Below are 12,581 nucleotides of genomic sequence, written 5' to 3'. Positions count from 1 at the left end.
TTAGATTGCAATACACTTACGGCAAAGGATTTCTAGTCAATATATTGGTGAGCTATTTATTTATGTATTTATTTATTTAGTTATTTTCCTACGTATACACATATTTATTTTACATGCAGTTATCTTCTTGTTTTATATTTACTTTTTTATTTCATTTTTGAATTTATTTGGGAGCTGGGCGGGACAATCAGGGCACCCGATTGAAGCTGCATGGACTAGGAGAGTGGAAATGCCAACTCCTGTTTGGTAACATGCGGTGGACAGAGGGAGGGCTCTTCTCCCCATCTATTGGGGCTGTTCACCACTACAACGGCTTGCATTATGATTGGCTCTCATGATCTAGACTCTGGAAGGAGACTCTCAACTCCCCTGTGGTACGTGTCGGCGACTTTGCTGACCGACCAATCTATTACTTTTTGGCCCTTTATACAGAGGTTAGTTGAAAGGGACCAGTGAATAATGTTTGATCAAGTTGTATTGGGAGATCAGTCCATTGCATGAACGGTGTTTCTGCTGCAATAGATGGTAGTACCATATCATCACCATATCATTTAAGAAACGAAATATTCCCACTGTTGCCGTATTGGAAGCTCGACGTCTAGCGCAGTATTCACTAGAAGACTAACAGTTTTTGCCATCGACCAGCATTCGTGTAACGTTTGCGTGTACGGTGCTACCGGACTACTTACAAATACAGCGTGTCATCTTACCCATTCGGATGTTTCACCACAAACCGATGATTTGTCAACGTTGTAGGCAAATCGGCCATACAATAAGCCGTATGAATAAAAACTAGCATTTGCTCAGCTTCTTGAGATTCGAGCAGTCGAGCAGCTGCGTTGAACATTTACTCAAGTTGGTATGAATAAAACTTTGCTTTGACAGTTGCTTTCTCAATTTGAGCATTTGCTTTTCGAACATCTGATTTGGTATGAATAAAGTTACAAATCGTGAGTAAATGCTCAGCGAATGCCAAGCAAAAGTTTGATATTTCTGAGCATGCTCGGTTGCATGCTAGAATTTTTTTTATTCACGAAAATTGAAATACAGTACAGAGAAAAACTTACAGCAATCGTTTCCTTCGAATAACGGGTAAATCCACAATTTGAATAAGGTTCATTTTTGAAAAAAAATCTGCAAGTAGTGCTTGTTGGCTGCTGTTTGTTTCAACGGATGGCAGAAATGTTTCCTCCGTATGGAGAAGCTTGGTAGGAATTTGGATTGTTATTAGGAAGGATTCCCTATGCAATGGGTAATACAAATGTATAAATTTATGTATGGATCATCTAGCGAAGAACCATGCTGCACTGTTTTGGAGTGTAACTATGGTCTATGTAATACTTCTGAGCGTTCGGTTAATTGTAAGTTCAGTACACTACGGAAAAACACTCGCTGTTCAGAAACACAAGAATAAATTGAGCAATCGACGTTGACAGCAAAGATAATCATAGGGGAGAACATCTATTGCTGTGACAAAGGTAGTTCTTGTAACCCAGACATGATGCATGAAACTGCTAACAGTGAAATAACAACCTGACATAATTTGTACTAACGTTGAGGATTTCGTAAGCTAATAAAAAGTTTATAATAAGTGGTTTAATTGTAGACTAAAATGTTTCAAAACAATAGCTATATGATTATGAAACTATACATTAAACCAATATATAATAACATTAAAAGCAGTTGAACAATCCAGGTGTTTCTTCGAATCAGTAAGGTCACAGAAAACAGACATCTATGATCGAACAAAAATATTTAAAAAACGTGTGTAAACATTTGAATTATTGCCTATCTCGAGATAAACTAGCGTTTCGTCGATTTGTTGCTATATGTGACATAAATAAGTGCGAACGAAACAAAAATGTCTAACCGTTTTTTCGCTTGCACTTATGCAAAGTGAACATGCGCGTAATTTGGCGCATGGCTGAAATGTCACGATGTGGATTTTAGAAAAGATTCGCAATAATATACGATAAACACTAGCGCCGCCACACCAACCTATCCGTCAAATCCATTCCGGAACCGGTTCGAAATCCTGAATGGATTCAATATGGAATATTGCTAAAAAAAAAACAGATTCTGACTCTATCGGTTGATGCACTTGAGCTGGAATTCATGCTGGATGTCCGAACTGGTTCCGGACTAGTTTGACTGAGTAGAGGAATAACCGCTGTCAATTCTGTTGAACTCAGCCACAAAAAAAACATGACGACAGTAGCGCACCTGGTTTGGATATCCCAACTACCTTCGAAACCGTTAGAGATTTTACACAAGTTGAATACTGAAGATGGACGTCTGCTCTCTGTGGTAAAGTATTGCAGATTTTCAGGTAGCATAGTCTTAGGCCACAGCTCTACAATCTTCTCATACACTTGCTACGCGTACACATAACCATGGAGTGCAGAAACCCCTAAATCGAAGATTTTGTTCAAGTTCACTGGTAAACGATATTTACACTGACATTCGTGCTACATTTCCAGTTCTTTTCTCTATTTTATCGACGAGGATTACTGGGATGATGTAGAATGGGCCGTTTATTCAACGAATTTGCAAAAATATAAATTTTTCCGGTGGTCTTTGTATCTAGCTTAGTAGACACGTTCATGTATAAATTGCTTTCTGCGAATCTTTCCACTGTTAACTGGTACTAGGTTTTGTAAATTAACTAGTTGAAGCGATTCAATCTTTTTCTCAGATTTCAAGAAAAATTTGACTTTCATATGAAGCAAATATTATCGTATTTTTTAAAGGAAAGGAAAGGTTGATAACCCCTTAAACTAGAATCCTGTTCCCATCTTTGATCGAATAGTACAGGAATAAGACATTAAGTTCAGTACAATGGAAGTTAATAAAGTTAAAAAATATGCGATTGTCACTATCGAAACCTTCTATACTAAAAGGATATGCTGATTTCGTTTTTAGATCAGGCTAGGTTCGATACTTTGCTTTAGACGAACGGTATGTTACCAGATATCATGTTTGGCTTTATCAATGAATCTTTTGCAGTTTTCGATAGATCCATTAAATTAATAAAAAATACATAATTCAACTAAACTCAACTTTATAATAATCAGTTGCTCAATTCAGAAGCTATAAATCACTCCGCTGCTATAGCAGGCCAAGGGATCAAATTTATCCGGGCGCCGCCGCTTTGTCTATTTGCAAAAGCAAAAATTGATTCCTTCTACCTTGGGACGGGACTTGCCGATAGATGTTTTCTTTTTCTTTTTTCTGTTTATTTTATCGTTTGTCTCACACAGCCTTTCTTTTTGCTTCACATAGTTTAAATGGACTGGTTGCATTTTAAGTTCGTTTTTTTGCTATCTGCATGTCTCGTCTCAGCTTCTACCTAGTGTGTGGAACGTGAACAAACAATGAGTGACAGTGCAAAGTAAGAGTATATCCCGTTGCGGATAAACTGTGTTGCTGTTGACTTCTCGAAATGTCCGGTAAGACTATCGATTTGTGAAGTGGACCAATTGTTGAAGTTGAATATGAATCTTAACATAGCAGAAGTTAGTGCTGTACAATTCCATCATTTACGGCATGATGTACTGATTGCGTTTAAAAACATTAGTGAAGCAGAATCATTCGCTACGCAGAACAACTTGAAACACTTCGTCGAATGTAATGACATTTTATACAGTATCCCAACGTATATTGATAATGACAGTATTGAAATAAAGCTACATGACCTGGCACCACGTACTAGTTCCGCCGCTATCAAACAACTAATGCAAAATACGGTGAGGAAGATAGTGATAAGGAAGATACTTGGAGGTATTTCTTCCCAGGACTTCGCAATAGTGTTCGTGTAGTGAGAATGCGACCGACAAAACCTATTCCCTCCTACTTGATCATCTCAGGCAGATGCCCTCAAGGTATTGCACATTCTCAACGAACACTAATCACGTACCCAGAGCAGATTCCTACGTGCCAATATTGCGATCAGCCGCTACACCACCGAAAACCTTGCACAGAGGCTGCTAAAGGAATTGCCCCTGCTACGACCGAAGCCAGTATACAGTCGTCGTATGCTAAACCACAACCGGTTGGTAAATCAACGACTGCTGACCAGGCAGCACCAAATACCAACGTTGAGCTCGGGCCCAGTACCACTAAACCAACTGCCATTACCAACATCGAAGCAACAATGATTATACCAAATGTCTCCAAACCAACAACCAACACCACCAATAAAGAATCAAACACCGATGAAGAAGAATTTACAACAGCGACCCGGAAGTACAAGAAACAAACAAGAACATCCGACAGTGAGAATCATGAATGCAGTACCGATGACGAGATGAACGTGAACGAAACCGCGAAAGAAGACGGACCGAATGAGCCTCAAGGTGCGGAACACAACGCACCACTAAGGAAGAGGATCTCAATACGCAGCAGCAAGCTGCGTCAACAAGACCCTATGCACAGTGGTCCCAAAGAACAAAAAAGGGGTTTTTTAGATTGCGCCAAAACGGTTGACTTTAGCAATATAATGTCTTTGAGAAAATTTCTTGAAGTAGAGCTCCCCTTTTTTCTGTTTTATCGGATTGATGATTAATCCCCCTAATAGTGAGTTACGAAATTTATTTTCTTCTACAATTCAGATAGACAAATACTTACTTCAGCAAAGTTGTAGAGAAACTTGTTACAAATATTTTACCTGAAGGCACAACTAACAGAGGGCCACCTTGGGGAGATCTGCTTTTCCAGAATTTGGTGTGCTTTTCTCGCACTTTAATTTGTTTACAAGGTGGTTTGCCCGTTTTTGCCCGTTTAAAAGTTATCGGCATTGGAAAAAGAGCTATTTTCAATCAAAAATGTGAATATCTCCACACATACTAGCAATAGCAAGTTTCCGTTTTCGGAAAAGTAAAGCAGTTTTATAGTCTAAACAATGTTCTAGAACATTTATATAATGGAATAAATCTAGAAGAAAACTTATGATGAAAAAACAGTTTTTAAGGGGCATTTTACAAATAATGTCCCATATCTCAAAAAGCTCAAAAGTTAGAGAGTTGAAGTCTTCAGGTAAAATGTTTGTAACGAGTTTTTCTACAACTTTTCTGATTTAAGTATTTGTCTATCTGAATTATTGAAGAAAATAAATTTCGTAACTCACTATTAAGGGGATTAATCATCAATCCGATAAAACAGAAAGAAGGGGAGTACTACTCCAAGAAACTTTCTCAAAGACATAATATTGCTAAAGTCAATCGTTTTGACGCTATCTAAAAAACCCCTTTTTTTGCTCTTTGGGACCACTGTGCTATGGACAGTTGAAAGTTAATTTTAGTTTTTACATATTGTAAAAATATTAAAAGACCCATGGCCAAGGAACAGATCACTTGCGATGCATTTCCAAAAATCAGCGAAATTAAATGCATTTATTTCCATCAAAATACAAATTCATAATGTATTTTCCGTTGCGTGTAATGTATTTTGCGTTGCGTGTAAGACGTAAAAACCCTACAAAAACTAGCTCTACATTCAACAAAACTTCGATCAAAATGGATTGGCGTAGGACGTTTGTTGAACAAACTTTTCTGTGAGGGATTGCAAAGTTGATGCAAAAATGGAAATTAAATGCATTTTTTCTAAATTAATGCAAATTTGTTATACATTCTTAGAGTGATCTGCCCTTATCCCACGGCTCAGTGATGCTAACGCATTGAGCCGTATCAAATAAACAAGAAAAAAAACTTTACAATAATGTAAACATTTGTTTCATCAACTTCAGAAACTTAAATTTTTAACGGATTGCTTACGAAAATGTGAGCAAGTCGTTGCGCTTCAGTTAGAATCGCAGGACTCTACAGCCTACTGGGTAACTCCTGAGCAGGCTCGTCCTACCACCGTGGACTAGAGTGAGTAGGTCATGACGAACAGCCAACGACGGACCTTTGCGCCTATTGGCTGACCCGCCGAGTTTAATCTTCTAGACAGGCCAGCCGGTAGGTGCAAAGGTTCGCCACTAACCTGTTCACCGCTGAAGACTAGATCGAGTAGATCGCGACTAATTACATTCCATTATCTCTAGAATCTCGATGAAGACAGAGTTCAAGTAGTAGGATGTAAATTTTTCCTTCTTCATTGTTAGATATTAAATAACCCCTTTTCCATGCACAGATGCGACTTACATCGTCACTATTATAAAACCTGTTTTAATCCACCTAGAGGTGCAATTGTGCCTTTCTCATTTCTCCAAACTATGATATAATAGCTGGTTCGTACAATATAACATTACGGAAATATCTTTCATTCTTATTACACTTGGTAAGTATATATAAGAGCACCTTTTTGCATTCATCGCGGTATCGGTTTGAATCGGAGTTTTCTATGTGATCGCACTTCACAACCCGTAACTCCGGAGCCGAAAGTCGGATGGAGATGGAATTTAATATCAGTTTCCGGGGACGCAACACCTTTAATTTGAGACTAAGTTGATCAAATCGGTCTAGCTATTTTCGAGAAACCAATATAACCGTTATTCTGAATTTGGATGCTTCCGGATCCGTCGATGGTGGACAGTGTGGCCAAAGAGACTTTGAATGACTGTTGGTGACCTAGATCTACAAATTCAACAGTTCTGTTTACATTTTGGAAAAAATTTCACCTTTTTACATTCATCGCAGAATTCGTTAGAATCGGGATTTGCTGCGTGATCGTACGTATCACCCTGTAATTCAGGAACCAGAACTCGGATCCTCACAAAATTCAACAGCAGCTGATCGACCTTTCATTTAAAATCAAGTTTGTCAAAATCGGTTCAGAAAATTCCAAGAAACCGATGTGGACAAATCAACAAATTTTGTTTTGTAACCATACTCTTCAACTCGTAATCCGGAACAAGATGTCGGTTGAAAATGAAATTCAATAGCAACCTATGGGAATATTATAGCTTTCATTTGAATCTTAGTTTGTAAAAATCAGTTCAGCCATCTCCGAGAAACCGATGTGGACATTTTGTTAACAAATCCGCACATACACACATACATACATACATACATACATACATACATACATAGATACACACACATACACACATACATACACACACATACAGACAGATATTTTGCGATCTCGGCAAACTGTGTCGAATGTTATATGAGACTCGGCCCTCCGGGCCTCGGTTAAAAAGTCGGTTTTTGGAGCAATTGCATAACCTTTCTATATGAGAAAGGCAAAAGAATAATATTTAATTAGCTTAATCAGCATGAGTTCAATGTTATCTTCATATGATTATATTTTGAAATGTTGGTGGAATGGGTTTGAAAGTGGAGGGAATGTAGGGTTAGTAGAGTGGAAGTGGAGGATGCGTCAGAAATCCTTTATCTTATTTCGGTATACGGGGTGGATGAAGGAAATGCGGGCGTGAGGGTGGTCCAAGGGGAGGGGAGTGATGAAGGAGGGAGGTGTAAGGGCAAGGCGGGCGGGAGGGGTGGCGACGCAATACTCAACTGCCTATTTTGCCTTCCATTTGAGACTTGGTTTGAGAAAATCGGTTCAGTCATCACCGAAGAACCGATTTGACTTTAATTGTGGAATATGCCCGGAATTCCGGATTTCCGGAATCGTCGATAGTGGACAATATATTCAAAGAATGTTTGATTGGCAATCAGTGATCTAGATCTGCGATTAGAAGTTATTTGGTGACCATTTCAATAGTTTTTAGCCTCTGAGGTATTACGATTGTACCGATTTATATGGGAAATTCCAGTGTATCCTTACTAACACCCCTGTAACTCCGGAAGCAAGAGTCAGAACCGAATGAAATTCAGCAGCAGTCAATGGCATTACTGTATCTTTCATTTGAAATCAAGTTTGTAAAAATCGGTTAAGAATTCGTTGGGGAATGGGTGTGATATTAGCTTAGGAACTTGGCGGGTTCCCCGGGGGCGTCATGAACCGTCATAGGTGGCCAATGTGGTCAAAGCTACTTTGATTGATCATTAGTGATCCAGACCCGCAAACTAGAGTAATGTTACATCAATTTTAATATGTTTTACATCATTTGAACATCATGGTGGTACCAGTTTATATGGGAATTTGCTGTGTGACCGCACTCTTCAACCCGTAACTCCGGAACCAGAAGTCGGATCAACTAAAAATTCAATAGCAGCTTATGGGAGCGTTATACCTTTCAGATGAAACTAAGTTTGCGAAAATCGGTTCAGCCATCTCTGAGAAAATTGTGTGAGTTTAAATGACACACACACACACATACACACACACATACACACACACATACATACACACACACAGACATTTGCCGATCTCGACGAACTGAATCGAATGGTGTATGACACTCGGCCCTCCGGGCCTCGGTTAAAAAGTCGATTTTTACAGTGATTACATAGCCTTTCTTTATATGAGAAAGGCAAAAATCGTAACACATGTTATCGTTTCTATTCCTATTGCAGCAGAGCTTAAACTCTGCAATGTCTGAGTTTTTTTTCTACGTGGTTAATGGACAGCTCCCAGGTTGAAACAAATGTTGCACCCATCTTGTAAGTAACTCATGGATTTCCAGCTTGTAAATAACTCATGGACATCCACAGGAATCATTCTCATGATTCCCACCGCATTTCCCGCAACGGACCTTATTGCTACAATGTTAATTTAATATATTACCAGCTATCGTTGCACGCCTAACACCGATATGAATTTCATGTGTCCCTGAGCATTACTATATACGTAATATGTAGAAATACTACCAAATATTTTAATATAACTGCTCTCGTATTTTGATAATCATCTCAAAACTATTGAACAATAACAATATTGTCATATTTTCACATGAAAAACGTATTGGAGTTATTCGCTCTTAGCGTAAAAAATCTTATATTGTAAGTTTAAAAGCAATACTTTCAAACAAATCCACATTTCCTATTAACATAAAAGTGGTACTTCGAAAATAACAATATGATTTAGTTGTGTTTCTCTAAGATTCCAAATTTTACCAATATTTTTCTGAGTGTATCGTATTAATCAACATTTGGATTAACTTTGACAAACTTTCAAGGCATCATCTATACCAGTGTTTCTTAACCTGGGCCCCCGAGCACCTAGCGGGCCGTGAAACCGTTGCTGGGGGTCCGCGAAGAAAAATATCTTTCCCGAGTGGAAATTGAAATTTCAAGTCTTGTTTCCAAACAGATTGAAACGAATTTATTCGTGGGAGTTCGCTACAACCCACGGTGATTTCTAAGGAGTCCGTGGTACGAAAAAGGTTGAGAACCACTGATCTACATATATGAAAGCGATAAAGCGTTTTTTCCCGCCGGAGTAAAGTGTCGTTGATAAAATCAAAAAAAAAAAGATAAAGCATTCGACTTTCGAAACTGAAGCATCTATTGCTGGGGTACTCCATTAATCAAAAATATATTTTCACGTGCTGCTTACGGGCCGATTTCTTCACCCTCACTTCGCGTTTAAACCAGGTTTAAACGTACTGGTGAACCTGGTTTAAAAATTAAGCGAGGGTGAAAAAATCGGCCCTAAGTGTTTCCGATAACGGTCTGCCTATAATCTCAAGTCAGTCCCATGTAGATAGGGAATTCCATAGAACATGGTACTGACTTGCGATTATGGGCACCCAGGTAACCAACAAGCATTAGTGTATGCAGTAAAGTAGCGTAAAACCTGCATTCCGGATGCTTCTTGCAGTATGCTGGCATTCGTTATGCATAACTGTTGTTAATCAGCATTTGAAAAACTGTTTAAAAACTTCTTGCCAGTAAGCAGCATTCTGAGTGCACAACAGTAGTAAAAAAGCATTTTCATAGTAATGTAGCCGTATATTTTACCAAAAGCGACTTTTAAATAGCATTTAAAACGACTTAAATGCTTATCAAGTAGCCGTTAAGAAGCATTCAGCATGCTTATTAGTTACTTGGGCAGTATACTGCTGTTTCAATTCTCTCTCAGGTTTCTCACTATCCTGGCTGATACCAGTAAACTGATGGCACGTATAGTTCCGTAACTTTTACATTATCACTTGGTTGTAGGGAAGAGCCCTCGGTAGCACAAGTGATCGTTTTCGTTCAAACTGCATTGCTAAATAGGAATACCGGGCCGATATTCATTAAGTAAAAAACTGTTCCATGCTTTGTAGACCAATCTCCGAACGGGTTGACATAAATTTCGTAACTAAAATTTTTCTTTTGAATGCATTGCCTGTGTGAATGTTCCGATCGTATGAAAACCAGCTGTTTAATTTGCGCTGACTGCTGCTCGATTTACTGATGCCTTTTGTGTGGTTAAAGTATATGATGGCAATTGTGTCATCCGAGATAGTGAGTTTGGCGATTGTTTCCACACAATCTGGTAGCACAGTACGTGATTTCTCTGTAGCTCCTATGAAATAACACTACACTATGCAATAAAACTGCGCTATTTAATCGACATCTTCATTTCATTAGCAAACGCGACCCTTGGCTTTCAGCTTGCTGGCGTAAAACTATATATTTTTAACTGGGCTCGTGAATGCGTCGAGAACTATATTTTAATCGTTGCATAAACATTTTTTTTTTATTTTTTGGCTCTGAAAAAAATGATTCTATAGTTCAACATTCACTTAAAGAACGAATATACCTGATATTACCAGTATTTTGAAACACGGATTTGTAGGAATGTCGATCTCGGCCCCGGTTTCTTGATAGCGGGGCTGGTGGATCAGATACAGGCAAATACACTGGAAGCAGGAGAGTTGCTTATTCTGACATTTCTTTTCGCTGAAGTCACCTAGCATTCACGAAGAGAATTGGTTCGCTAATGTAAATCGCTGTAAACTTCCGCAGGTGCAGTTCATGGACCATTTCAAGCCGTCAACATAGCACTTCACCTTATTTTTTGATAGCAGGCTTTTTCGATACATTTTATACATACTGTTTTCCTTTGATCCTGCTTGGTTTACTTATTTTACGCAACTGGATTGTGTTATCTCTGATAAACGAAGGCATATTTTTTGTTTCTGCACAGCAGCATCATCTGCAATTGCAGCAACGGCGCGGCGTGAGAACAACCTGGTTCTCCACCAAGAATGGTTTATCTTAACTTTAACACGGCGTAGATCAAGTCTATAAGAAAATAGTATAGTCTGCATCAAATATTCCGAAAAACTTTTCCACTTACCTTTTCAATTCAGTTTGGAGCAACCATTTATGGCAGAATATTGACGGAGTAAAAGCTATGTTCGAAATTCGAACTTGCTAAAGTCCAACCTGAGTAAAGTATACTTTTATTCATACCAAGTTGAGCAAATGCTACGAGAGTTTACTTTGCTCAGAATCGAGCAGAGTAAACGTGTCTTGAGCAAATGCTAACTTTTATTAATACGGCTTAATAAGCCGTATGAATAAAAACTAGCATTTGCTCAGCTTCTTGAGATTCGAGCAGTCGAGCAGCTGCGTTGAGCATTTACTCAAGTTGGTATGAATAAAACTTTGCTTTGACAGTTGCTTTCTCAAATTGAGCATTTGCTTTTCGAACATCTGATTCCGTATGAATAAAATAATAAATCCTGAGCAAATGCTCAGCAAAAGCTGAGCAAACCAAGTAAATACCTGAGCATGCTCAGTAGCATGCTTGCACGATTTTTTTTAACTCTAAATCCAAGGGAAGCAAACAGTTTAGTGATGTGTAATTGTTTTTGTGCATAACATTGCACTGATTAGCTACTGATTAGATGTTAAATTAGATTAAAAAAACAATTTGGCCAAAATACTATAGTGGAAAATTTGTACTAGTCGGTCTGTTACACTTTACATCAAATAAAAAGAAACATTTGAAACATGTTAATTCAATGATTTCTTAAGGTATGCTGATTGAAATCCTTCAGTGAGAAATTATTTATTTGTTTGTAATTTTCCGCTTAGGTAGCATTGACTGAGAAAAAAATCACGAGAAAATCCAATCCGGCTCAGCCATGTTAAAAGGATCAATATTGGAAAACTACTGGCGCAATGCAATAATTACGATTTAATGGAAATAGTGTAGGCTCAACAGGGACCTGCTGGAATGTAGCAAAAACAACACCAACGTATGGAATCGTGATTCAAAGACCAGAAACCTCCAATTTATATTCATAGTGCTTCTTGTTTGGGTGTATATTTTGATATTTAGAAGAACCTAGAAGAGAAGAGTAGTTGTGCTTCAGTTATCGGCTGATCTTTGAATCTTCACTAGCTTGATCCTTCCGTGACCATACAAGACACACATATGGCAGTGTTGGGCGTACAATCCAATAATAAATTCAATAAATGAATTTGGTTTGAAGACCTCAAGTTTTCCAAAAGTTCATCTGCATTGCTCGCAGGTTATAGATGTTTTATCTACTTCGTAGTAAATGCGAGGAGACCCATTTAGTTTGATATCCAATACAACTTAAATTTATTTGATCTGATCCGCTCACAGTAACTAAGAGTCAAAGAATTTGCCATTAAAGTTTTGTGTGGGTAAATCAAAAATTTAATTTGTCGACATCATTGTCCGATAGCTCTTAATGTAAATGGGTGAAGGTTCAAGAGAATTTGGCCTGCGTGAGAGTATAGTCCTTGAAGATGTGTGTGTAGAAA

General features: G+C 38.2%; 1 protein-coding gene and 1 long non-coding RNA gene across 3 annotated transcripts in view; one reads left to right on the top strand and one right to left on the bottom strand.

The window, feature by feature from the left end:
* The window catches only part of LOC131682957 (cartilage oligomeric matrix protein), a 1,738,261-nt gene that overhangs the window by 1,164,316 nt on the left and 561,364 nt on the right, over nt 1-12,581 (top strand). The window lies entirely within an intron of this gene.
* Nucleotides 9,660-11,312, bottom strand: LOC131682961 (uncharacterized). Its single transcript, XR_009304284.1, has 3 exons — nt 11,140-11,312; nt 10,610-11,084; nt 9,660-10,549 (listed from the first exon to the last, which is right to left on the bottom strand). It is a non-coding gene; the product is annotated as an uncharacterized LOC131682961 (long non-coding RNA).

Source organism: Topomyia yanbarensis, chromosome 2 (genome assembly GCF_030247195.1).
Source record: "Topomyia yanbarensis strain Yona2022 chromosome 2, ASM3024719v1, whole genome shotgun sequence".
Classification (NCBI taxonomy): Eukaryota; Metazoa; Arthropoda; class Insecta; order Diptera; family Culicidae; genus Topomyia; species Topomyia yanbarensis.
This window is presented reverse-complemented; position numbering and strand designations above follow the sequence as displayed.